Source organism: Mobula birostris, chromosome 28, assembly GCF_030028105.1.
Source record: "Mobula birostris isolate sMobBir1 chromosome 28, sMobBir1.hap1, whole genome shotgun sequence".
Taxonomy (NCBI): Eukaryota; Metazoa; Chordata; class Chondrichthyes; order Myliobatiformes; family Myliobatidae; genus Mobula; species Mobula birostris.
Window position 1 is genome coordinate 34,678,037 of NC_092397.1, and position 25,352 is coordinate 34,703,388.

The 25,352-nt window shown below is 44.3% G+C and overlaps 1 protein-coding gene and 3 non-coding genes across 4 annotated transcripts in view; 3 read left to right on the forward strand and 1 right to left on the reverse strand.

Moving 5' to 3' along the window:
- Positions 1-25,352, forward strand: part of LOC140189004 (uncharacterized) — a 580,675-nt gene that overhangs the window by 173,964 nt on the left and 381,359 nt on the right. The gene's annotated exons all lie outside the window — the stretch shown is intronic.
- Positions 7,517-7,588, reverse strand: trnam-cau (transfer RNA methionine (anticodon CAU)). Its single transcript has one exon. It is a non-coding gene; the product is annotated as a tRNA-Met (tRNA).
- trnaa-ugc (transfer RNA alanine (anticodon UGC)) lies at positions 14,281-14,352 on the forward strand. The gene has a single exon. It is a non-coding gene; the product is annotated as a tRNA-Ala (tRNA).
- trnas-aga (transfer RNA serine (anticodon AGA)) lies at positions 20,021-20,102 on the forward strand. The gene has a single exon. It is a non-coding gene; the product is annotated as a tRNA-Ser (tRNA).

A 25,352-nucleotide genomic window follows, 5' to 3' on the forward strand; every position in this document is an offset into this window, starting at 1 on the left:
GGTGCTATAATTGTCAAAGGTTTGGACACGTGGCTAAAAACTGTAAAAGGCAGAGGAGATGTGCTAGATGTGGGGGTGATCATGAATATGGAAAGTGCGGAACAGGAGTTCAACCAAAATGCTGCAATTGTGGAGGAGCTCATAATGTTGCATATAGTGGGTGCGCGGTTGTGAGACGGGAGACTAAAATTCAAGAAATAAGAGTGAAAAGAAAGATCACTTATGCAGAAGCTATAAGAATGTCAAGAGAACAGAATAATGTTCCTAATGAACAGGGAGCAACAGGGATATGAGAGATGCAACAAAGAACAAATGACAGGATTTATGTAGACAAAGAGGCTCTAGTAACATTCATTGCAGGAGTGATTAATAGTACTGCTGAGGTAAAGTCAAAAAGTGACAAAATTCAGCTGGTGGTAAAAGCAGCAGTAAACCATTTAGGGTTAGTAGGACTGACATGGGAGGAAGTGAGGGAGAACCTCAGTAATCAGTCAAGCCAGGAAGTGTCATGTGTTGGTTAATACTAATTATGGTGATTCTTTTACAATGGAATGCAAGGAGCTTACTGGCCAATAGCCAGGAATTCAAGCACTTTATTAAAGAAATGGTTGTAAAACTGGACGTAGTGTGTATTCAGGAAACTTGGTTGAAACCAACTTTAGACTTTGTGGTATATGGGTATACAATGATAAGGAAAGATAGAAATCTAGGGGGAGGAGGGGGTTGTGCTATGTTAATCAAGCAAGGTATACCATATAGGGTACTGGAAAAAAGGAGATGATCAGGAATACATAGTGGTGGAAGTGTGGGAGAGAGGGGAGGGAGTGGTTATAATTAACTACTACAATCCATGTAAAAGGTTGGATTTGGACAGCCTATTAAAGATACAAGGACAAAACAGACATAAAGTAATGTGGTGTGCAGATTTCAATGCTCATAGCACAATATGGGGGGATCAGATTACAGATCCAAATGGAAAGGTAATTGAAGATTTGATGGAAGAAAGGGATTTGGTGTGTATGAATGATGGTAGCGGCACAAGGATAGATATAACAACAGGAACTGAGTCAGTGTTAGATATTACGTTAGTGTTTAATACCTTGGCTGGCATTAGTAACTGGGGAGTTTGGACTGCTTCAACAGTAGGCAGTGATCACGACCCAGTTTTGTGTTCAGTGGGTGAAAGAGTTGAAGTAAGACCAGGTGGCGGAACCCCAAAGTGGGTGTTTGGAAAAGCTGATTGGGGTAAGTTCCAGAAGTTGAGTGAAGAAGGGTTGACAAAGATTGATATTTCTGGAAATGTAGATGAATTAAACAGTCAGGTGACTTCAGCAATTATCATGGCAGCAGAAGGATCTATACCTAGGAGTAAAAATAGGATGAATAGAAAACTGGTACCATGGTGGACAGAGGAATGTTGTCAGGCTGTAAAAAACAGAAATAGAGCATTCAGGCTAATTAAAAGAACCCATAATATGCAGCATTTGGTTCAATATAAGAAAGCACAGGCAGTGGTGAGAAGAACTATACGTCAAGCTAAAAGGGCAAGTTGGAGGAGTTTTTGCGACAAGGTAGGAAGAACAACACCTGTGGGAGAGATATGGGGAATGATTAAGAGGATGGGAGGAGATAGAAGGGAATGGGAATATCCAGTAATGATATCTGAGGAGGAAACTGCAGTCTCCAGTAGGGATAAGGCTGAGATCATGGCCAAGTCATTCGTACTGATACACAGTTCAGAAAATTTGTCTGAAGAAGGGAGAAGAAGAAGGGAAAGAATAATGAACCAACACCCAGGTGTTTTAAGTAGGAGGGAAGGAACAGATGATATAATTGATGATCCATTTACATTAGCAGAAATGGTGAGAGCAATAAAGAGATCGAGACCAACCTCCCCAGGGAAAGATCTGATATGATCTGTGATGCTAAAAAATCTAGGAGAAGGAGCGCTCTTGAAGTTGCTGCATTTTTATAACAGAGTGTGGGAGGAGGGAAGATTACCAAGTGCATGGAAAGAAGCAGTAGTAATTCCAATAAGGAAGCCTGGCAAGGATCTGTCAAAACCCACTAGCTACAGACCAATTGCATTAACATCAAGTATATGTAAGATAACGGAAAGGATGCTAACAGAAAGGTTATCATATGAGCTTGAGAAAAGGGGAATGCTGGCAAGTTATCAGAGTGGTTTTAGAAAGGGAAGGAATTCCATGGACTCAGTGATTATGTTAGAGACTGAAATAAGGAAGGCCCAGGCAAATAGAGAGTCAGTAGTTGCAGTGTTCTTTGACATTGAAAAAGCCTATGATATGATGTGGAAGGAAGGATTATTAATTAAACTGCACAAGATGGGGGTTGGTGGGAGAGTTTTTAATTGGATTAAAGATTTTTTGTTTGGTAGAAAAATTCAAGTTCGGATTGGATCAGAATTATCAAAACAGTACATAGTGGAAAATGGCACACCTCAAGGTAGTGTGATTAGCCCATTACTTTTCATGATTATGATCAATGATGTCTTCACAAAGGTACCAGTGGATATAGGTAGGTCACTGTTTACGGATGATGGGGCCTTGTGGAAAAGAGGCATGAACATGGACCATATAATCAGGAAACTACAAGAAGCAATTGAAGAAGTGGTGGAGTGGGGTTATGATTGGGGATGTAGATTTTCAGTAGATAAAACTCAATCTGTATTTTTTACCAGGAAAAGGGTTGAGGTAGGGAAGAAGTTAAGGATGTATGGGGTTGAATTAGAAAGGGTTGCATCATTTAAATTTCTGGGAGTTATATTTGATTCACGATTAACATGGGCAGACCATATCAGGAAAGTTGAGGAGAAATGTAAAAAAGTAATAAATGTGATGAGATGTTTGACTGGTAGGGAATGGGGAGCAAGTTGTTCAGCTTTGAAGAGAATGTATGTGGCTTTAGTAAGATCTGTATTGGATTATGGAAATATAGTATATGGATCAGCAGCTAGGTCTCTTATAAGGAAACTGGATGTGATTCAGGCTCAGGCCTTGAGAGTGTGCAGTGGGGCTTTTAAAACGTCACCAGTGTCAGCCCTACAGGTAGAAATGGGAATAATGCCTTTGGAACTAAGAAGGATGCAACTGATGGCAAACTACTGGGCTAACTTGCAGGGGCACAATGATTCTCACCCTACTAAAGGAGTGTTGCAGGAGTGCTGGGAAAATGGGAGGCTTCAGAGGGATACCTTTAGTCGGGTAGGGAATGATATCGCAAAAGAATGTGGAGTATTTGATCTGAGGATAAGTCCTTCAGTAGTTTATCCGGTTGTAGCTCCATGGAAGCTTGTATGGCCTGACATAGACTGGCATTTGTTAGAGGTAAAAAGGAAAGAAAGATATAAAACAGATTTGGTAAATGCATTTAACTGTCATGTGATGGAAAAGTATAGAGATTATACTCACATTTATACGGATGGTGAGAAGGAACCTGCAACAGGAGTGACAGGGTTTGGGGTGGTCATACCAGCAAAAGAAATTGGAATCAGCAGAAGAACATCTAATAAGTTAGGAGTGTTTACAGTGGAGATGCTGGCGGTGTTGGTTGCGTTGCAATGGGTGCAGAAAGCCAGACAAGTCAAAGCATTGATATGTTCAGATTCATCCTCCGTTCTAGCAAGTTTAAGGTCTTTTCACACAAACAGTCGGCAAGATGTACTTTATGAAGTCCTTCAGTTAGTTACAAGGATTGCAAATCAGGGAGGTCAGGTAAAATTTCTATGGGTTCCAGCACATGTAGGGGTGAAGGGGAATGAGAGGGTGGATGAGTTGGCAAAGAGGGCATTAAAGAAAGAAAATGTGGAAATGCACATTAGTATCAGTAAAGCAGAGGTTAAGTGTGTAATCTGGGAAAAAGTCAACCGAATGTGGCAAGAAAGATGGGACAGGGAGGGGAAAGGGAGGCATTTATATCAAATACAAAAGAGTGTTGCAGTTACTAGGCTAGGTAATGGAAACAGAAGAGAGGAAATTGTGTGGACTAGGTTAAGGCTGGGGCATTGTGCATTAAACAAAACATTGAAAATGATAGGAAAACACCAGACAGGATTGTGTGAGGAATGTCAGGAAGAGGAGTCAGTAGAACATGTAGTTCTGAGTTGCAGGAAGTATGGGATACAGAGAGAGATGATGAGAAATAAATTAAGGGAGTTGGGGATGCAGGAATTCACATTAAAAGGGTTGCTGGGCATGGGTGAGAGAGCACAAGTCCGGGTATTTTTAGCATTTTTAAGGGGTACAGGGTTTTTTTTATATAGAATATGACGGATAAACAGGAATAGGATACTAGGATGGTCAAAGATGGGAGGGTGAAGTGTAGGTGTGTGTGTGTGTGTGTGTGTGTGTGTGTGTGTGTGTGTGTGTGTGTTTGAGATTGGGTGAAGGGATTTAGAATGTATGTCTAGTGCACATTCTGGAGCAGAGGGTGGCGGTAATGCACCATTAAGCTGGATGCCAAGCGCCGTAAAACAAGATACAGACAGACAGTACCTCGCCCCACCCCCCCACCCCAAGGTCACTCTCTGAACGTCTGTTCGGAGGATCCAGTGTTGTGGGAGGGGCAGGGTGGCTTTAAACCCGGCGTTACACATTCCATGGTATCGTTCTCTCCAAAGTGTTTCAGCTGTTCCTTTGCCTGTCTTCTCCACACAGTCATCCAGACAAACTGAGAGAGTCGGCACGAGTGCTGGGAAAGTGCGGGAGTTCATATCTCACAGCAGCAGTCTCTGTTTAATGTTTCGGAGTGACGGATTCGGTCATTGAGTGTAACGTCAAACGGCCTTGAGATACAGACGTCGTGAGGGAAAAGTGAAAACAAAATGATGAACGTCCCTTGTTCTCGGGAAACACTCCAGTTTTGGGCTATTTACACACTAGATTGTCCCATATTATAATCCCGTCTTCATTTGAAGCAGGAGAACGGTCTCCTCGTCGGTAAATTGAACCTCGGTCTGCCACGTGACAGGCGGGGATACTAACCACTGAACTAACGAGGAATAAACAAGAGTGGGGAATCTGTCACACGGATGTCAGTGTGTAGGAGAACTCATGGAGTCACTCTGATGTTTGTTTGTTGAGTGTAGAGCTGGTGCATTTTACCCATCCGCTCCTCACTTTGTGCCTGGACGGGTCTCAGGATTCATTAGCGATTCAGTCACTTACTGAGTTCAAGAACTGGGCAAATGAGGGGATCCCATTAACGTCTAACTGCATGTTGTTTGAACGGGTATTTATAATCAGGATTTGTTTCCCATTTACTGATACGTGAAACAGGAAACCATTCGTAGCCCTTCGAATCTCTCGGGTGGATTCTCCCTTCAGTCGGATCCCAGGTGCTGTGTTTCTCCGGTCTGTCGGAACGTCGCGACATCAACTGGTCGCAATAGGAACTGCAACAGAGTGAGGAACAATCCTTCAGAAAACAGCTCAGACATTGAGAATCGAGTTACAGAATCTTATAGCCCCAGAGACCATTCAGTCACCGAGTCTGGTTTGCATCATGTGGAGATGGTGGTATAGTGGTGAGCATAGCTGCTTCCCAAGTAGTTAACACGGGTTCCATTCCCGGCCATTGCAGGTTGTACACTTTCAGGCTAAAGAAAAAACCCTCGCCGAGCACTATGAACGCAGAATCCTAATTCCTGAGCAATTTGTTCTGAGTGAAATTCACTCTAATGGATCTGATGGATTCCTCATGTACGATGGTGCTGGTCCCTCATGTAGGATGTTCCAGGACCCCAAACTGAATAAAAAGCACAGCATTAGACCCAGGAAGTCCGTTAGTTCCACGGACTCCGCTCGAGGAAACCCACACTTTGTGGTCAAATCGAACATACGTTTTCCTGACCAAAGACATAACCTGCCCCAGCTATTCTCTCGTTCCTTCTTTCATCCGGCAGAAGGTACAGAAGCCTGAAAGAACGCACCACAGTCTCAGGGATAGTTTCAGTCCCATTGTTGTGTCGATTGAATGGTATCCCGGAAGATAGATGGATGTTTGACCTCAGAATCCACCTCGGTACGAAGCTGCACTTTATTATATACCTGCGCCGTGCTTTCTCTGTCGCTGTTACACTTTATTCTGCATTTTGTTATTGCTTCACCTTGTTCTCTTCCAATACACTGTGTAATCTCTATGAACCGTGAGAATGAGAAGTGTTTAACCGTATTTCGGTATATGTGACTAAAACATGTAGAACAGATTCAATTCTCACTGAGCCCGTTGCGGCGGCAGTTGGGAGCGCCGGCCTCCGGACAGCGCAGAGTTTCCCAGCTGGCAATGAAACGCAGCAGGAAAACAAGAGCTGAGATCACAGAGGGGGAGCAGCGAGAGAGGGTTTCACTGAACTCCTGTCGAAGGGAGGATTCAAACTTCTTCAGTATAGGTATCCCCTATTGACATCAATGGATCTGGGGTTGAGAGGGTGAAAATTCCTCGGCATACACATCAGCGAGGATCTCACGAGGTCTGTAAGTACCGGCCGCGTGGTGAAAAAGGCACAGCAGCGCCTCTTTCACCCCAGACAGTTGAAGAAATTTGGTAGGGGTCCCCAAATCCGAAGGACTTTCTACAGGCACAGAATTGAGAACACCCTGACTGGCTGCATCACTGCCTGGTATGGGAACTGTACTTCCCTCAATCACAGGACTCTGCGGAGAGTGGTGCGGACAGCCCAGCGCACCTGTAGATGAGAACTTCCCACTGTTCAGGATATTTACAGAGACAGGTTTGTAAAAATGATCCGAAGGATCGTTAAGGACCCGAGTGACCCGAATCTCAAACTGTTCCAGCTGCTACCATCCGGGAAACAGTACCACAGCATAAAAGCCAGGACCAACAGGCTCCGGGACAGCTTCTTCCACTGGCCATCAGACTGATTAATTCAAGCTGATACAATCGTATTTCTGTCATATTGACTGCAATAAATATAGTAATATCTATTACATATTTACTATAAATTGCACATTGCTCATTTAAACGGAGACGTAACGTGAAGATTTTTAGTCCTCATGTATTTGAAGGACGTAATTAATAAAGTCAATTCAATTCAATTCCATGGAAGAGACTTCGTCGTGCACTAGTCGAATCAGAAACGAGAAAATGTGCAGATGATGGAAATCCAAGCAACACATACAAAATGCTGGAGGAACTCAGCAGGCCAGGCTGCTTCATGATCCTGAAGAAGGTTTTCGGCCTGAAACATCAACCGTGTACTTTATTCCATAGATGCTGCTGCACATTTTCTCGTGTACGAGAGAGAGAGAGAGAAAAAGCTACTGGAGTACTAGCGTCCCTGGGTGGGCTCGAACCACCAACCTTTCGGTTAACAGCCGAACGCGCTCGCCGATTGCGCCACAGAGACGAGAATTAAATGATTACGAATAAATGACGAATCTCAATTGAGATGCGATTTCCTTTTATAGTTGTATAATGTGTCATATCAGTGTTTTAAAACACAAGGATGAATATCTGCTGCCGCCAACAGAGATTATAGCAGAGGATGGTTTCGATCCATCGACCTCTGGGTTATGGGCCCAGCACGCTTCCGCTGCGCCACTCTGCTACAGGGAATACTAAAAAATGTTGAACTGTGAATGTTGCGCGATGTTTTCTGTATGTATGTATGCGTTTAAGCCTGCGGCTGTACATGTCTGGGTCTCGTTCTGTGTCTGTATATGTCTGTGTTCGTATATGTCTGGGTCCATTCCGTCTTCTTCCCGTATTCATAATCAAACGTACTTCATTTTCTTTGTTTATTCCCTGTTTCTCCTCTTTCTCTTTTTCTCCACCTTTCTTCCTTGCTTCCCTACTTTCTGGCCCACCGAGTTATTATCTTCGTGCCTTTTATATTCTGTCCCGTCTTGCACCTCGTTCCCGATATTTCGCCCGTGAACACGAGGAATTCTGCTGATGCTGGAAATTCAAGTAACACACATCAAAGTTGCTGGTGAACGCAGCAGGCCAGGCAGCATCTCTAGGAAGAGGTACAGTCGACATTTCGCCGGTGAAATGTGTTTTACTTTATTTAATTGTACAGACGGACAATTCATCCCACTGGTCGGCTCATTTTTAATAAATAGCGACGTTTTCAGCCGAGGTGCCATTAACTTCCTAATCCTGTCCTGATGATTGAATGAATGTCGGAGTTGCTTCAGTGTTGAACCCGCAGTTCACCTTGTGAAGCGGAACTCGCGACGTTGATGTACTGCAAGCACTCACCTCAAACGCAGCAACTCCTCCACCGGGATTACCTGTTGGTGTCATGTTCAGACCATCACGGCCGGACCAGTGAGTGACAGATGGGGAGATGTGGAGTATCGCTGATGCTTCGCACCTCCCTGCCACGCGGGGCGGGTTTTCCATTTCACCACCACAGCTTTGCAACTGAAACAGTAAGGGTCGGGTTTTAACTCTCCCACGTAGGGCGATGTAGAGATAGGCAGGCAGTTGCTTATCCCCTGGCTTGCTGAGTTACTCCAGCATTTTGTGTATGTTGCTCGGAATTTCAACATCTGGGATTTCCACCGATTTTTAAATTCACAGTCACCAACCTGGAGATGCCGGGAATTGAATTCCTTGCCTGTCCATCGCCTCCCTCTGGTGCTCCTCCTCCGTTTCCTTTCTTGCATGGTCTTCTGTCCTCTCCTATCAGACTCCCTCTTTTCCAGTTCTGTATCTCTTTCGCCAAACAACTTCCCAACTGTTTGCTCCACCCCAGCCCCTCCCGGTTTCACCTATCACATGACTTCCCCTTCCTCCCCCCTCTACTACTCATCTTTATTTTCTTCAGTCCTGCTGAAGGGTCTCGGCCCGAAACGTCGACTGTTCTCTTTTCCATAGATGCTGCCTGTCCCTCCAGCATCTTGTGTGTGTTGATCCGTGTCTTCTGTCTCACTTGCCAAACTGCTGAATCTGCTTCCTTATAACATCTCCCAAAACCTTTGATTAAGTAGACATTCTGAGAAATGTTCTTAGTTGTAAAAATAAAATTCGAATTGATTAATTCAATAAAAGCTGTTAACACATACCAAATCAAACCACAAACAATATAATTAAAATACCTTTTTTGATTAAGGAAATTTACCCTTTCTCTCCCAGAGGCAGACACTTGATATGAGTTGTTTGTCTGGTCTGGGAATGAGTTCCCAAACATTACATTGAAATTATATCCGCTGGTGAATCTCACACCCACACAAACAACAGACACAGAGACAAACACACACACACACACACACACACACACACACACACGAACACTCACCACACGAACACTCACGCACACTCACAGTAGAAAACTGTAAGAGTAAATGTGACAAACACAGTGGGGATATGAAAAAAAAGTCCTGGAAATACTTCAGAGGAACTGTCTCAATATTAGTTGCATGTGGACATCAATAAATACGCGATGGTCATAACATCCTGGCAGCGTGTTATGCCTTTGAAGAGACGGTGCTGTGGAAGACAACAACTTAAGAAGCACTGGAAACATTTTTAGGTAGTTAAGCTATCACCGAAGGAAGTAGCGTTATAGGAGTGAGTTGATAAACTCAGCTCACGAAATCAAATGAAAGAAGTGAGAAGGGAATCTATGCCAAAAGCCAAGTGAGAGCGCAGTGCGGATGGAGAGGGACGAGGGAAGGATGAAGGGGGAAATATAACTTCCTCAGTGTTATCATTTCAGATTCTCTCTCCTGGGCCCGGCACATACCTCCTGTTACAAAGAAGGCACGGCAGCGCTCTACATGTCATCTAAAAGTTTGACAGACTTCAATAGATGTGTGGCGGAGAGTATATTGACTGGTGGCAAAAGGACCTGGCATGGAACCGCCAATGCCCTTGTACGGAAAAGCCCAGAAAGCGTAATGGATAGAGTCCAGTCCAGCACAGTTATGCCCCTCCCCACCGCTGAGCGCATCTACACGGAATAGAGGGCCGCGGCCATGTAGGTCATACTCTCTTCACACAGCTCCATCAGGAAGGAGGTAACACATCAACATGTCCATCACCCCGCAACCATCAGACTCCTGAAGAAGAATGGATAGCTTCATTCACCCAACACTGAACTGTACCAACAACCCATAAACTCACTTTCAAGACTAATCATTTCATGTTCTCGACATTTATTGATTATTTATTTATTATTAATATCGCATTTGTTCTTTCTCGTATTTGCATAGTTTATAGTCTTTTGCACATTGCTCGTTTGCTGTCTTTCTTCAGTGCGGTCTTTCATTGATTCTCTTGTGTTTCATTGTATTTACGGTGGATGCTCATGTGGTTACGAGTATATACTTCGGTAATTAATTTAGTTTAATCTTTCAACTTTGAACTTTAGGGAGAGGAATCCATTTGGTGAGACGCGGATCTTGTTTCACACTGTTGGGCAGGAGGTGAAAAGATTGGCGCAGACCCACAGCTTTATTCTCTGGGACAGGAGTGTGCCAGAGGACTGCACCGAACGGAATGCATTATCTACGGACCTAGAAGAAAGGGATCTGTTGCATTCATTGCTGAGAAAGCCAAGTAATTTGGTATATTAAAAGCGGACGGCTCTGCAGGTAAAGTTATTGGGTATATTTAAAGCGGGCGCAGGTAAGTTCTTAAATATTGAGAGTGTCACACATTATGGGAAGACGGCAGGAGAACAGGGTTGGGAGGGATAATAAATCAGCCACGATCGAATGGAGGAGCAGACTCCATGGGTCCAGTCACATAACACTGCTCCTGTGTCTGATGCTGTTATTGACTGATAGCATTGATTCTGAGATACTGTATTCATGTGGATCATTGTGTCCAATTGTTCAAAGAAGATTTAATCAAACTAATCAACTGCAGTAATGAAATTGAATTAACATTACTTCGAGGTAAACTGTGGACTAAACCTCTGTACTATACCAGAAACTGACAGGTACACAATGAACCCCCAGTCTCACACTGTACCAGAGACTGGCAGGTACACAATGAACCCCCAGTCTCACACTGTACCAGAGACTGATGGATACAGAATGAACCCCACACTCTAACACTGTACCAGACAGTAAGAGGTACAGAATGAACCCCATAATCTCACACTGTACCAGACACTGACGGATACAGAATGAACCCCACACTCTCACACTGTACTAGAGACTGACGGGTACAGAATGAACCCCACACTCTCACACTGTACCAGCGACTGGCAGGTACAGAATGAACCCCCAGTTTCACCTGCATCAGAGATTGACAGGTACGATATGAAACCCAGAATCTCACACTGTACAGAGACTAATGTGTACAAATGTTTTTAACCCGCCTGTTTTGTGAAACGTACTCAAATTTACTGCTAAACCCTGCACCATGCCGACTTGTTACTCTTGAATAAATCCACCCATCACGTGACCGTGACTCGTCTCTTCCTTTCTAAAATGAGATTACACTGTACGTGTGTCCTCTCAAACTGAATGCGAACATTGTATTTGCCTCCTTACTCCCAACTCAAGCTGCAAGTCAGCATTTGGGGAATCCTGCACAAGGACACCTAACTCCATTTGTACCTAATGTCTGAATTTTCTCCTTACCAAAACATCAGTTAATTAGAAAATATATTATTTGTAAAGTAATGCAAATGGATTCCAACATCATGCTAAACACTCAAATCAGGCCAGATGGCTGTTGCCCCCTTCCATTCTTCAAAAGTTGGAGAGATAGCTTAAATTTTTCACTTTCCGGAAACATTTCTGAATCTAGTGATTCTTGAAAAGGCGCACCATCTGTTCAGCTACCTCTTTCATATCTCTGCAATGAAGCCCATCTGGCCCAGATGATTCCGCTTCTCAAGCGCGTTAGCCTGTTCAGTTATGGGAGGCGACGGGACGACACAAAGTGACCGGGGCGTCGAGGCGAGGAAAAGGCGGATACACGGGACAAAAATGTTCAAAAGACTGGGGAATGTATCACCCCATGATTAACTCGGTTGTGGGATACAGATGCAGACACGGTGTCTCTGGCCATGGAGAACAACGACCTGCTCCTTCTTTCTGCAGAAAGTGATATTAATAGCCAGCAGTGGAATGAGAAAGATATTTTTACGTATTTTGACAGTTTTGAGGATTTCGCCCTCTGCGATAGACTGGGGCACGAGTGTGTACCTTGATACACCGGGAACGAGGGACCCATGATGCTTTAATCATGCAAAGAATGCAAACAACACTTCAAGGGCAAATTAGGAGAGGAAAGGAAAGTATAAGTTTGCTTTGGCAGACAACTAGAAGGAGAATCCCAAGGGATTCTACAGATATATTAAGAGCAAAAGGATAGCAAGGGACAACATTGGCCTTCACGATGGTCAGCGTGGTCATCTGTAAATGGAGCTAAAGGAGATTAGGGAGAACTTAAAATATTTTTTTTTACTTTAATTTTCTCAGGAAACGGACGCACAATCTATATAACTAAGATAAAACATTAGTGAGGTTATGGGCAATACTCTGATTGCAAAACAGGGGGCAAATTGGGGTGTAAATACTTCATGGCCTCGTAAGGTATCCCTTTGTCCTTGTTGAAGGTTTGTGCAGCAATAGCAGGGGCCATCGCAGATATATTTCATATATCCTTAACCACGGGCGATGTTCAGAAGGTTTGTTGCTCTGTTGTTTAAGAAAGGTTCCTGGAAATTACAAGCCGCTGAATCTGAAATTAGCAACGGGTAAATAACTGAAATATTCTCGAGAACCAGACATAAACAGTACGTATATATTTGGATAGGCAGCGCCTGATTAGAGACAGTCAACATGACTTTGTCCATAATAGCTTGCATTTAACCAGTCTAATAGAGTTTTCGAGCAGCTTACAAGGGGAGTTGATGAGGAAGACGGTCACACTGGATCTTTGGAACTAAGCGCTGTAGCAAGCAGACTCAGAAGGATTAAACAAAACTAGGAACGTTATTAACAAAAGAGACAAAGCAGCAGAACTTATAAGGTCTTTGATAGCTCAGAATAACTCGGTTGGAAATTCACTGGGCAAGGATCTGGGCCAACTGTTGCCCGAGAGATTAGCGCTGCCATTTTACATACACTGCAGGGCAGTAAAGAATCTGTGCCCAGCTATATAAAGCCCTTGACTCTTGAAAAGCTTACAAGAAGCCATCCTGAAGTCACAAGTCCAAGGACACTTAATTTAACACCTGAAAAGTCTCGAGGACAACTGATTGGAAGTATCCAAGAACGATTGCAACTTAGTGAGGTTCTCTCCTCTAAAGGCCCAGAGCTCAGGGTGAAAGTCACCGACCTGAAACGTGAACTCTGATTCTCCCTCCATAGACGCTGTCTGAGCTGTGGAATATTTCCGGCAGTTTCGGATTTTACTTCAGTAATAGTCCTGTTTTCTCCGACCCCGGGATCAATACACTCCCCATTGTCATGGTCCGGTCCGTGACGTCCGCATTCCGGTTTACAGTCCGATCTATCGATCCTTGTTCCGGGTTTTCCTCTTTTCTCCTTTGTTCTGTTGGGTGCCTTAATTGGGGCACCGATTCTCATTTCGGTCTGGCACGTAAATACCTCTGCAAACCAGGGATTGTTTGCTGGACTGTTCCCTTCCTTTCCTGCCTGAAACCGTCGCCTGCATCCTCGTCAGTATCCCCATCAAGTTCAACCGCCGGAGTGAGAGTGGAGCATTGCCGCGCCAAGAGAAGAAACTATCTATCGTTGAGTTCGGAACTGTCTCTTTTCGTCCCCGTGTTTAGTGTCCGTGTTCTGTGTCTGTGCTCCCTTTCTGCTGCCATACCTAGATACAATATGTGACAAAAGCTTCTCTTTCATACTATTCATAGACATCATATCATTACAGAGTACATTGACAGAGAACAAGGTAAATCAACAATAAAATGTAGAATAAAGTGCAACAGCGACAGAGAAAGCACAGTGCGTGTAAACAATAAGGTGAAGTGTCATAACGGGGTAGATTGTGAGGTCAAGCGTCCATCTTTTTTCACAAGGAAACCATTCAATAGTCATAACAGCGAGATTGAAATTATCCTGCAGAATGTGGTATGTGTTTCCTTTTCCGTGATCATTCTGCTGGAATCTAATTGGTTTCATTCCACAAAAATTATCATGGTGTTTGGGAAGAGAACTAAAGAAGGATCAAGTATGATCGCACTGGATGGTGGAGCAGACTCGGGGCCGAATGACTGTGGCCATCAGCCATTACCTGTGTTGAATTGCTCAATTGTGATATGCAGGAAGGTTTGGACCTGAACACTTCTGTGGTTCAAGCGGGAATGTAGCTCAGTGGAAGAGCGCATGCTTTGCATGTATGAGGTCCCGGGTTCAATCCCCGGCATCTCCACGCTAGTGAGCTTTGAATTTTGAACATTGCAAATCGTCAATCTACCCAATCGTCAGGTTTGCAATTAGCACAATGATGCGTTGAGTCTCAACGTGGACAAGACTAAAGAGAAGATTCATTAGGCCAAGGGACCGCTCATTACCGCAAATAAACGGCTCCTCAAGAGAGAGAGAGTGGACCACCAAACCCGCCCTCTGAACGCCACAAAGAACAGCAAGAAATCGCACGGGTGTGTCCACTTCCTGGCTTCAGTAAGACCTCCCCAACCCCTCTTCAATCTGTTTTTATTTCACAGGAGCATCATTGAGAGAGCTCTAACTAGTTGGTAAACTGTCTGGTACGAGAATCGCAAGACATCCGACGGCAGGACTCTACAGAGGGGAGAGAGGACTGCTGACAGCAGCTCACTTTCACATTCAGACCCAGTGATTTGCGGACTATTGAAAACTGACGGAGTTTTGTCCTTCATTCGATCATTTGGACGGATTGGGAGGTGAACGAGACTCGGGACTGGACAAAATAAATCCCGGAGTGTGGGTATATTCTCCGCTGCACCTCAGACTGCGGTCGCTGCTCGTTACGTCGAAGGCTGACCGAAATAGCATACACAAATGGAGGAGAAATTCAGCGGGCCAGGCGGCATCTCCACAGGAAACACCGACTGTTTACTCTTCCCCAGAGATGCTGTCTGACCTGGTGATTTGCTCCGGCATTCTGTGCTTGGGATTTCCAGCACCTGTGTTTATAGCCTAAATAACAGCCCGCTGACAGAGAGAAGGAAGGCAAGGAGACACAGAGGGAGATAACCAGCGTGTCTGACTGCAGGGCCGTAGGAATAGGGTCAGAATGATAATGAAAATCAGATCCGTTGCTGAAATGTCGGGTCGAGATATCCGGCTGGGTCGGAGCACAGAGACCGGATAATAACCGGATGGGGCAGGAAGTGATGAACAGGGAAAGGAGGACGGGGAGGAAGGTAAAAGCGTGAGAGAGACACGAGGGAAATTAGACAGGGAATATAATCCAACAAACAAAACAATAGATAATCGGGGGAAAGCGTCAAAATTAACAAATAGAAAGACAGGAGAAGAACAGAGATATTTACCTATCAGCAGAATAGCGCAGCGGGAATGTGCTGGGCCCCTTATGCGGAGGCCGACACATCGAAACCACCGTCTGCTATTCTTCAACAGAATTTTTTTTTTACCGCAAATCGCCGTCACGTCACCTGTGTACACAACACACATTTAACTTAAAAAGAAAAACTTGTACTTCTAACTGAAATTTCCGTCCACTCACTTCATCACTTTCTGAGATTTGTTGAGAACTTCGCGGGTAAAACGACAATTGCTGTTGTGCTCAGCGTTTGTCCAACACATCTGGTTCTCCGCTGCATGAAGCTGTGTCTGGTATTGAACAGATTGAACAGAAAATGCTGGAAACACTCATCACCTCAAGAAACATTTGTGAGTGATGAATCGGGATCAACCTTTCTGATCGTGACAATTAATTAGAAATGATGAGAGAAGAAGATAGTTTTCTGTGTCAAAGAAGGTGAGACGATGGGTGGGAAGTGAAACGGGGGACATCTCTGATAGGGCGACACCAATACACGATGACGGTAAGACAAATAGGAAAGAGAAAAACTGGTCTAAAATGGCAGAAGAACGACGGGCAGAAATGTCATTTCATAAAGAAGGAAGTGATGTGGCTGAGTGATTCCAGACCGATGCGTTTATGTGACAAGTGCTGAGAAACAGGTACAACTCACGGCGATCGCCGGGAATCGAACCCGGGTGAGCTGCTTGCAAGGCAGCTGTGCTCATCCCTATACCACTGTCGCTCCATGTTGCGGGAGTTTCGAGGAGTGAAGCGGCTCCCAGGCTCCATGTGATTCCACCAGATCCCGAGCCGCTCTCTGTCGGATCAATCCTCACTCTGCAGCAGGTTTTATTCCTGCAAATGGCGCCGGCCTCACGCATCAGCAAATGGGAAAGAAAATTCTGATTGTCCATGTTCTTTAGAAAAGCCGATGAAGATGTAAGTATGAGTTGAGTTTAGGAATAAATAAAATAACCACCAACAACCACATTGCTGGGATTATACTGTAATTCTCTCCATAGCTGGTAAAATTCTGAGGAGCAGATCTGCTGGCAAATCACACAGAAATGTCATTTTGTAGATAGGGTTACATCAATCAGACATTTCAACTTCTCCAAAATTAACCAGATCATTTTTTAGGGAAGATAAGAAATGGAATTTTTGAAGTGCATCTGAAAGAGTATTTTTGTTCCTGTCCATCGATAGTCCTATCGAACTAGGTTAGGAAATTCACTCTGTAACTTGTAAATACAGTAATCAAAACTCGCACTTTATTGTCTCTGCATAAACAACAACGTAATTGTGTCGACACCGGGCCAACAATTTAGAACAGGAATTCTGCTGTTCCCGCTATACCAATACTCATTCAGACTAATTTTCTCATCTATATCACCAAACTGGGGAATCTCAGTTGGCCAAGTGATCCATTCTTTCTTCTCCCAGTCACCGACTTGGGAGTTTTTCCTTGCGATGGTGGGTTTCTGGAAAGAGTTATTGCTGCTAGCACATTCGAAGTTTCCACTTTTATATTCATATTTTCCAGTTCAGTTATCCCATTCCAGTGTTATTGACTGTAGGTCATCTGATTGGTTTGAATTCTCTTTTCTGTTGACTCTGCTCCAGGTCAGCATCCATTTATTGCTCTCTTCTCAGCAAGCGACAATCGGTAATTTATGGCTCTTTGTTCCCTTCAGGAACCAGTTTGTGTCATGGTCCGGTCCGTGAAGTCTGCATTCCGGTTCACAGTCCAGTCCTTGGACTCAGGACTCCCGGTCTTTCAACTGTCCCTTGTTTTGATTGAGTTAATCATAGGCACGTGATTCCCATCTTGTGGCTTGGAATCTAAGTAGCCTTGGGGTTGAGTGGGGGCTGCTGGTTTGTCTTGTCATGATCCGCTGGGAGCAACCTGCCTGTGGAAGTCTAGAGCGACCACTTCCCATCTTTAGGCCGCGTTGGAGAACCATCTCTTCAAGGAGCCTTGCTGTCGGTAGTCGGAGCTGTCTTTGCGGTATGGATTCGGCTGTTTCCAGGGCCAGCGAGCTCGGTACGGATCCGGTTGTTTCTATAGCCAGCTGAGGTTGCTGGCTGAACTGCGACTCGGAGCAACCCCGATGCAGAGGTGGAACTTTCTGTAGTTCTTCGGTGTTTATCTCTTCTTGTCCTCGCCTTCGTGGGGGTAAGTCAGGCCGTTTCTTCCGTTGCCTGCGGGGAGATCTGTCTTGTCTTTGCCTCTGTTGGGTAAGTCCGACCGTTCTGCCGTTACCCGACAGATGGACCTGTCCCACCTTGGTGTGCAGATAAAGTTGAGTTCTGGCTTGTCTAAGGATAAGTCCCGGCTCTCTGTCTATGTACTGTCCTGTCTCATGTTAGTGTCGTGTTAAAGATGAGTCCCGGCTTTTCGAAGTATAAATCCCGGCTCTATGTTTATGTACAGTTCCCAGTCTGTCTCCGAGTTTCAGCCTTCGAGTTATCAGCCTCCGCAGGCCTCAAGAACCAAGAGCCAAGACCCCAGCCTGCAGGCCTCAAGAGCCAAGACCCCAGCCTGCAGGCCTCAAGAGCCAAGTTCAAGACCCCAGCCTCAAGCCCCAAGACTCTAGACCCCAGCCACATCCTGTCCTGTAGTTATGTCCTGTCCTTGCCTGGTCCTAGGGCCTGAGCCCTAGTCCAGACTCAGGTTCTGGGTCCTTGTCCAGTCTCTGGCTTGGAGCCCAAGCCCAGGCTCCTAGTGCATAGTTCCTTGTCCGGGTTCCCTGTCTTGACAATGTCCTAACCCAAGTCTGCGTTCTTGTTCGTGCTCGTTTGCATCCTGTCACGTCCCTGCCCTAGTCAAGTCCTGTTCCTTGTACTTCAGTGTCTGTGTCTTCCTGTTGGGTCCACCATCTACGCCCCCCTCCCATTGTGACAGTTTCAATCACTCCAGGCAGGCACTGACCCCAACATTCACACATTTGCATGTTATATTATATCAAAAACACCTCACAATTAACTTCTAATCTGGAAAAGACTTCTTAACACGCAATTTACCTGAAGCAACGTTGTGTTTACTTTAAAAGTCCAAAATTTTCACCTCATAAAATGGAAGATGTAAAACGGTTCCACAAAATTACATATTCACTTCTAAGTACATGGCTGGCACAAAGACACTTGTTCTGTCTGCTTCCACTGTCCTTGAGCCATTCGAGTTCTATGTTATGTTACAGATTTGAAATCTTCCGTGGCCAACATCTCCTCCTTTTTCATCCACGGAAAATTCTGGGGATCACATTACTGTTTATGTCTCAGTGAATATAGCACAAAAGGAACAGCAGAATTCATGACTATATCAAAAAATACCGATAAGGATTTAAAAATGTCATAACAAAAGCGTGAAGAAACATGATAACGTAACTAATTTCATACCATATATCAAGGAATTTAACAGGAATTAATTATTTTAAAATACAACATAGCCATAAGAAATTAAACGAAATCAACAAAAAGAAATTTTAGAATGGCATGTGCTTTTCAAACACAGAAGTTATTAAAATTGGCCTTAAAACACCGGGGGAAATACCTTGTGTAACCATCAGAACAAAGAGCAAAGCAATAATAACATGGGAAGTAAAACATATCCATTTAAACCTCAGTTCCAAACTTTATTCCAAAAGGGATGGATTCTGCAAAACGTCATTAACTAAACCCACATAATATTTAATAGTCTTGAATAACAGATCCCATAGTTGAATAACATTTTTAAAACATTAAAAACCAAACAAAAACTTTGTAACTTAGAGTTCCCTTCTTGTCAGATATGCTTGAAGTATCAATGCGATGAGTATTATTCACCACACCAAGCAAATACCAACATACATTAGCCTCATTTCCTTTACACACTTCGTCCTACATGCAACCTTCAGTGGAGCCTTCGACCATTCTGAGGCCACTCATTAGCAGAATTCCCACATCAATCGCTTCTGAACTGCAGCGTGTTTTAATTACTACTGTGTGTTTAATCCATTGATGGATTATCTACCTTGGCTTGTTCACAACAGCTGTCCAGACTGCAGTCAAGTTAGAGGCAACTTAAAAACAACGTAGTCCAAAAAATTACACAACACCCAGTGCTGAATTGTTTATTCCCCAGTAGGCTCAACCAAACAGATATCTCGGAGGCATTTCACGCATTCATCAACTTGATTTTCCATCTATATGCTTTTTGAAATACCCCCTCTGACGTAATCTGACCTTTCTTACATGTTTTTTTCTGTCTCCCGCTGTAAATTGTAGACCAGATCCGTGGCTACAATCCGAAAGCCTATAAAATACTCCGATCAGGGTCTTCTTAGCGGAGGAGTTTCTTAATCCCCGCAGAAGGATTCTACATCTCCCGATCCTGCTGTGCTCTGACTGAGACTCCATCCAATTCAGTGACTGATTTCCTGGTGAAAGGTCATTGAGCTGAACGTGAATTCGGTTTCTCTCTTCACAGACGCTAACAGATCTGCTGAATATTTCTAGCAATCCCCGCTAGTTCAGGATCAACTCTGTTTATCTGACTCCGGGATTTCAATCCAGCTGTGAAGAATTTGTAGTCGTGGCCGAGTGGTTAAGGCGATGGACTAGAAATCCATTGGGGTTTCCCCGCGCAGGTTCGAATCCTGCCGACTACGTGTATGTATCGGTTTTGACGCCTTGAATCCTCTCACGGATGCAGATTGTAAAAAGCCAGTCGAAACACAGACCTGTGTTCGCCGCCTCCAAAACCAAGAAGTGCCCATGTGTTCCGCTTTTATTCAGGTGGGCTCTACGACGCAATCGGCCAGCGTGTTCGGCACTGTATCCGAAATGCTGGTGGTTCCAGACTATTCAGGGACGCTGTTGATCCTCTGGCTTTCGCTGTACGCTCCGTGTGTTCCTAATACAGTCATTAAAAACCCACATATAGAGAACAGAACACTACCACGACCTGTCTTGCTTACATTCATGTTGACATAAACTTAATATATTGTACATGGACGATCAAACCAACAGAAACTCTTACAGGGCACCAATGTATTTCATGTTTAAATTTATGTTATCGCCACTTGAACCAGAAGGATCAATTCACTGAACTTCACTCACACCAACACTGACTGTTTCCACAACTCACTTTCAAACTAGACATTTCGTGCTAGAGACATTTTTGCTTTGTTGTTATTATTATTACTTTCTCAGCTCACGCTTGCCTGAAGTACGGGGGTGCTGAAGCACACTCATTCTTCAATAACTCCGGACTTCGGGCCATTCTACTGGTGTATAGTATAGTGGTTTTCAGCAGATTTACAGAAATATTGCTTTGCTGGCCTAACTGTTTAATGCTATTGTGTAGTGACTTTGAGATGATAGTTGTTGATATTACCGTTGGGACAATATATACCCTGTTCATGCTCGATCGTCTTTCAGTTTCTTCTTTCAATTCAGCATAGTTCTGGTGCTTTTCACTTGTTAATTGGTGTACGTTATGTGTGTTTGCAATGGCTATATCGATTATGTACGTTGTTATTGCCTTTTAATCCAGTAATATTATATATGCAGACAGTTATTATGGATTGTCCTGTAATGGATCAGTCATAAAATAATTGTACGACTCTGACCCTAATCTAGAACAGGTTTGTACTTATAGTAAGGTATGGTGTCTTTTATGAGTTTGCATTTTAAAGCATGATTTTGGTGAATGATGTTTGCCAATTGACTGTCCCTGTGTAAGTAATCAGATTGAGTTAAACTGCTGCTCCATCCTGTAATGTGTTGGATTGTTTCTGGTGTCTCTTGTCATTTTCTGCAATTATCGACTTTAATTTGTTGGGCTTTTATTATGGATTTGTAACATTTTTGTGTTAAGCACCTGGCCCTGTAATGCCACAACGAAACCCTCTGTTTCTGGGAAGAGGTCTCCAACTCTGACCCGAGCGTTCCACGTCTCCTTCTTCACACCCTGTCTGCTCAGATCATGGGGATGTTTTCCATGGAGGGTTGCTGCTCCATTAGTTAACTTTATTTGATTATTATTTTACGTTTTTGTATTTTCGCAGTCTGTTATGTTTTCTGCATTGATTGTCCGTCTTGTGTGCACTCTTTCATTGATTATATTTTGTTTCTTTGCACTTACTGTGAATCCCCTCGAGAATATGCATCTAATGGCAGCATATTTGTGCTTTGACACTGAATTTACTTTGAACTCTGAAATGTTCTGCGCTGCTACACAGGACCCGGACCCTCGGTTCCCTCCAGTGGCCGGTCGCTGGTACTGCCTCACGGATCTCACTGCGACTCTCCGGGTCGTTTTGTGAACCCAGGAGCAGGGACGTTTCGCTTCTTGTTCACATCAATGTGCCGGTTAAATAAAGCGGCGACTTGCTGCTCCACTGCGAAGTTCACGGGTCGGTCACATTAGTACAAAGGGAAACAGATAATGTTTCAGGCGGAGCCCCATTCGTCACCACTGGGAAAGAGAAAATAAGGTATTTTTCAGTTTCAGATAAAGTGGGCGAACGTGATCAGGCAGAAGAAAAGCCGCGGATCTGGTGAGTCCAAGTGAGTGACTGTAACTGTTATCATCGGGACTTTTGTTTCTGTTATATGAACAACAAAACTGTGGGGAATGCCCTGGACAGCAGTCTATGGCAATGAAAGGAGGGGGGAAAAAAGGAATCAAAAACCAGGTGGGCGGCGATCAATGATGGGTATTTTTTGGCACAAGAATCAGAGTAACGCATACAAAACACTGGGGCATCTCAGCAGGTCAGTCAGCATCTATGGAGAGGAATAAAAAATCATGTTCCTTCATCAGTACTGGAAAGGAAGTGGGAAGAAGCCAGAATAAGAAAGTCGGGGAAGAGAAGGGGTTCACGCTACAAAGTGATAGGTGAAGCCAGGTGAGGAAGGAGGGTAGATATGTTGGGGAAAGGGGAGTATTGAAAACTGGGAGGTGACAGGTGAGGAAGGAGGGTAGATATGATGGGGAAAGGGGAGATTGAAAACTGGGAGGTGACAGGTGAGGAAGGAGGGTAGATATGATGGGGAAAGGGGAGATTGAAAACTGGGAGGTGACAGGTGAGGAAGGAGGGTAGATATGTTGGGGAAAGGGCAGATTGAAAACTGGGAGATGACAGGTGAGGAAGGAGGGTAGATATGATGGGGAAAGGGGAGTATTGAAAACTGGGAGGTGACAGGTGAGGAAGGAGGGTAGATATGATGGGGAAAGGGGAGTATTGAAAACTGGGAGGTGACAGGTGAGGAAGGAGGGTAGATATGTTGGGGAAAGGGGAGATTGAAAACTGGGAGGTGACAGGTGAGGAAGGAGGGTAGATATGATGGGGAAAGGGGAGATTGAAAACTGGGAGGTGACAGGTGAGGAAGGAGGGTTGATATGTTGGGGAAAGGAGAGATTGAAAACTGGGAGGTGACAGGTGAGGAAGGAGGGTAGATATGTTGAGGAAAGGGGAGTATTGAAAACTGGAAGGTGATAGGTGAAGCAATTTGATGAAAGAATGTAGATATGTAGCGGAAAGGGGAGATTGAAAACTGTGAGGTGATAGGTGGAGCCAGTTGAGAACAAGAGGTAGATATGTTGGGGACAGTGCAGTATGGAAAACTGGGGGCCATAGGAGAAGCCAGGTTAAGATGGAAGTTAGATATGCTGGGTAAAGGGGAATATTTGTGAGGCTGGGCGGTGATTGGTGGAAAAGGAAAGGGGTTGACAGGCAGAAATCAGTTTGGAGGGGCGGGTTGACTAGAGAGAGGCGGTATTCATGCGGGGAAAGGTGAAGACGCAAGAGAGAATCCGGAATAGAAAACTAAAGCAAAGAGAGGAGAATGGAGAGATTAGCGGGTTAGAGAAATCGATGTTCATTCTATCAGATTGAGGGTTACCCAGACGGAATATGAAGTGTTGCTCCTCCAACCCGAGCGTGGCTTCATCGTGTCAGTAGAGGAATCCATGGACCAACATGTCAGAATGGGATTGGGCAGCGGAATTAAAATGGTTGACCATTGGGAAATCCTACTCGTTGCGGACGCAGCAAAGTTGTTCGACAAAATGTTTCCCCAAACTATCTTGCGTCTTGCAGTTGTAGATGAGGCCGTATTGGGAGCACCCGATACAGTATATGGCCCAGAGAAACTCACAGCTGAAGTGTTTCCTCACCTGCAAGGACTGTTTGGGACTCTGAATGTTGTGAGGGAGGAGGTGAACGGGCAGGCGCAGCATTCTTCCGTTTGGATAAATGCCAGAAGGGAAATCAGTGGGAGTGTGTAGTCGTGGCCGAATTGTTTCGCAATGCTCCGGAATCCATTGGGATTTCCTCGAGCAGTTTCGAGTCCTGACTACGGTGTACTTCCAACATTTTCTGTTTGACTCTCTGATGCAAACCAGTCATGTAGATTGTGAAAAACCGGGTCCCGCCCAGCAGCGATTGTCGGTCACGTTCTACAACGCAGAATTGAACCATTTATTCCTACTTTCCACAAAACTTGTCTCTGCGGCGCATCGGCGAGCGCGTCCGGCTGTTAACCGACAGGCTGGCGGCCAGTGATCCGGCAGATTTGTTTCTGTTGTGTTTCATTGGCAGCTGGGAAACGCTGCGCCGAAGGAAGGCCGGGGCTCCCTACTGCGGCCGCGATGGGAATTTAAACTGTTATATTTTAGACACATGTACCGAGATACAGTGAAAACCTTCTCGTTCATACTGTCCATGGAGATGAAATCATTGCACAGTGCATTAAGATCGCACAAGGTAAAGCAATAACAGAGTGCAGAATAAAGTGTAACAGCGACAGGGAAAACACACTGCAGGTAAATAATAAGGTGCAGCATCATAACGAGGTGACTTGTGAGGTCAAACGTACACCTATCGTACTAAGAACCGATTCAGTAGATAAAACAGAGGGATTGAAACTATCCATGAGCATGTGATACGTTCTTTCAGGCTTTTGTGCTTTCTGTCCGATGGAAAGAGGATACAAACAGTCGCTTTTCAGGTAGGTAGGAAGTTTAAAAATACAAGAGTAAATCTCAGACGATGGCTTAATAAGCTTTTTGCGTCTGCCATTTTATGTTGATACCAGCAGTATGTTAGAAATTCCGGATGTCACCTGGACCAGATGAACTGCACCGCGGGTTTATGAAAGAAGTGGGTGACGGTATCACGGAAGCGTTAATAGTGATTATTCAGGAATGACTGGATTCTGGAATGGTTCAGACGACAGGAAAATTGCAAAAATAATTTTAAGTTTACAAAAGACAAGATATTACGGACCGGTTGGCATGGATTTTATGTTGGGAAAATGCTGTAGTCCATTCGTAAGGATATGCTTTCAGGCGTCTGATAAAATAGTCCAGCCAACATGGTTTTCTTAAAGAGAAATCTGGCCACACAGATCTGTTGGAATTCTTTGGAGAAATAGCAGACGAGATAGAGAAAGGAGAGTCAGTGGGTGTTGTTAACTTGAATTTTCAAAAGGCCTTTATCAAGTGACGCAAAAAGATTGCTAAACAAAACTAGAGCTCATGGTATTGCAGGAAAGATACGAGAATCGAAAATATATTGGCGACTGGTGGGAGGTAAAGTCTGGGAATAAATATGCATTTTCAGTCGTTTGTCGGTAACTAGGTGTCTTCTGGAGGGGTCTCTGCCTTGTACCTTATCTGTCAATGATCTGGATGACGAAATTGATGGCTTTGTATGTGATAGAAAATTAGATGGAGGGGCTGGTAATATTGATGAGGCAGGAAGTCTGCAGAAGGTCTTGGAGAATGGGCAACTAAGTGGACGCTGGGATACAGAGTACGATAATGTATGGTCAGGCACATTGACAGAAAGACTATTTCCCAAATGGGGACAAATTCAGAAATCAGACGTGCAAATGTACTGGGGAGTTCT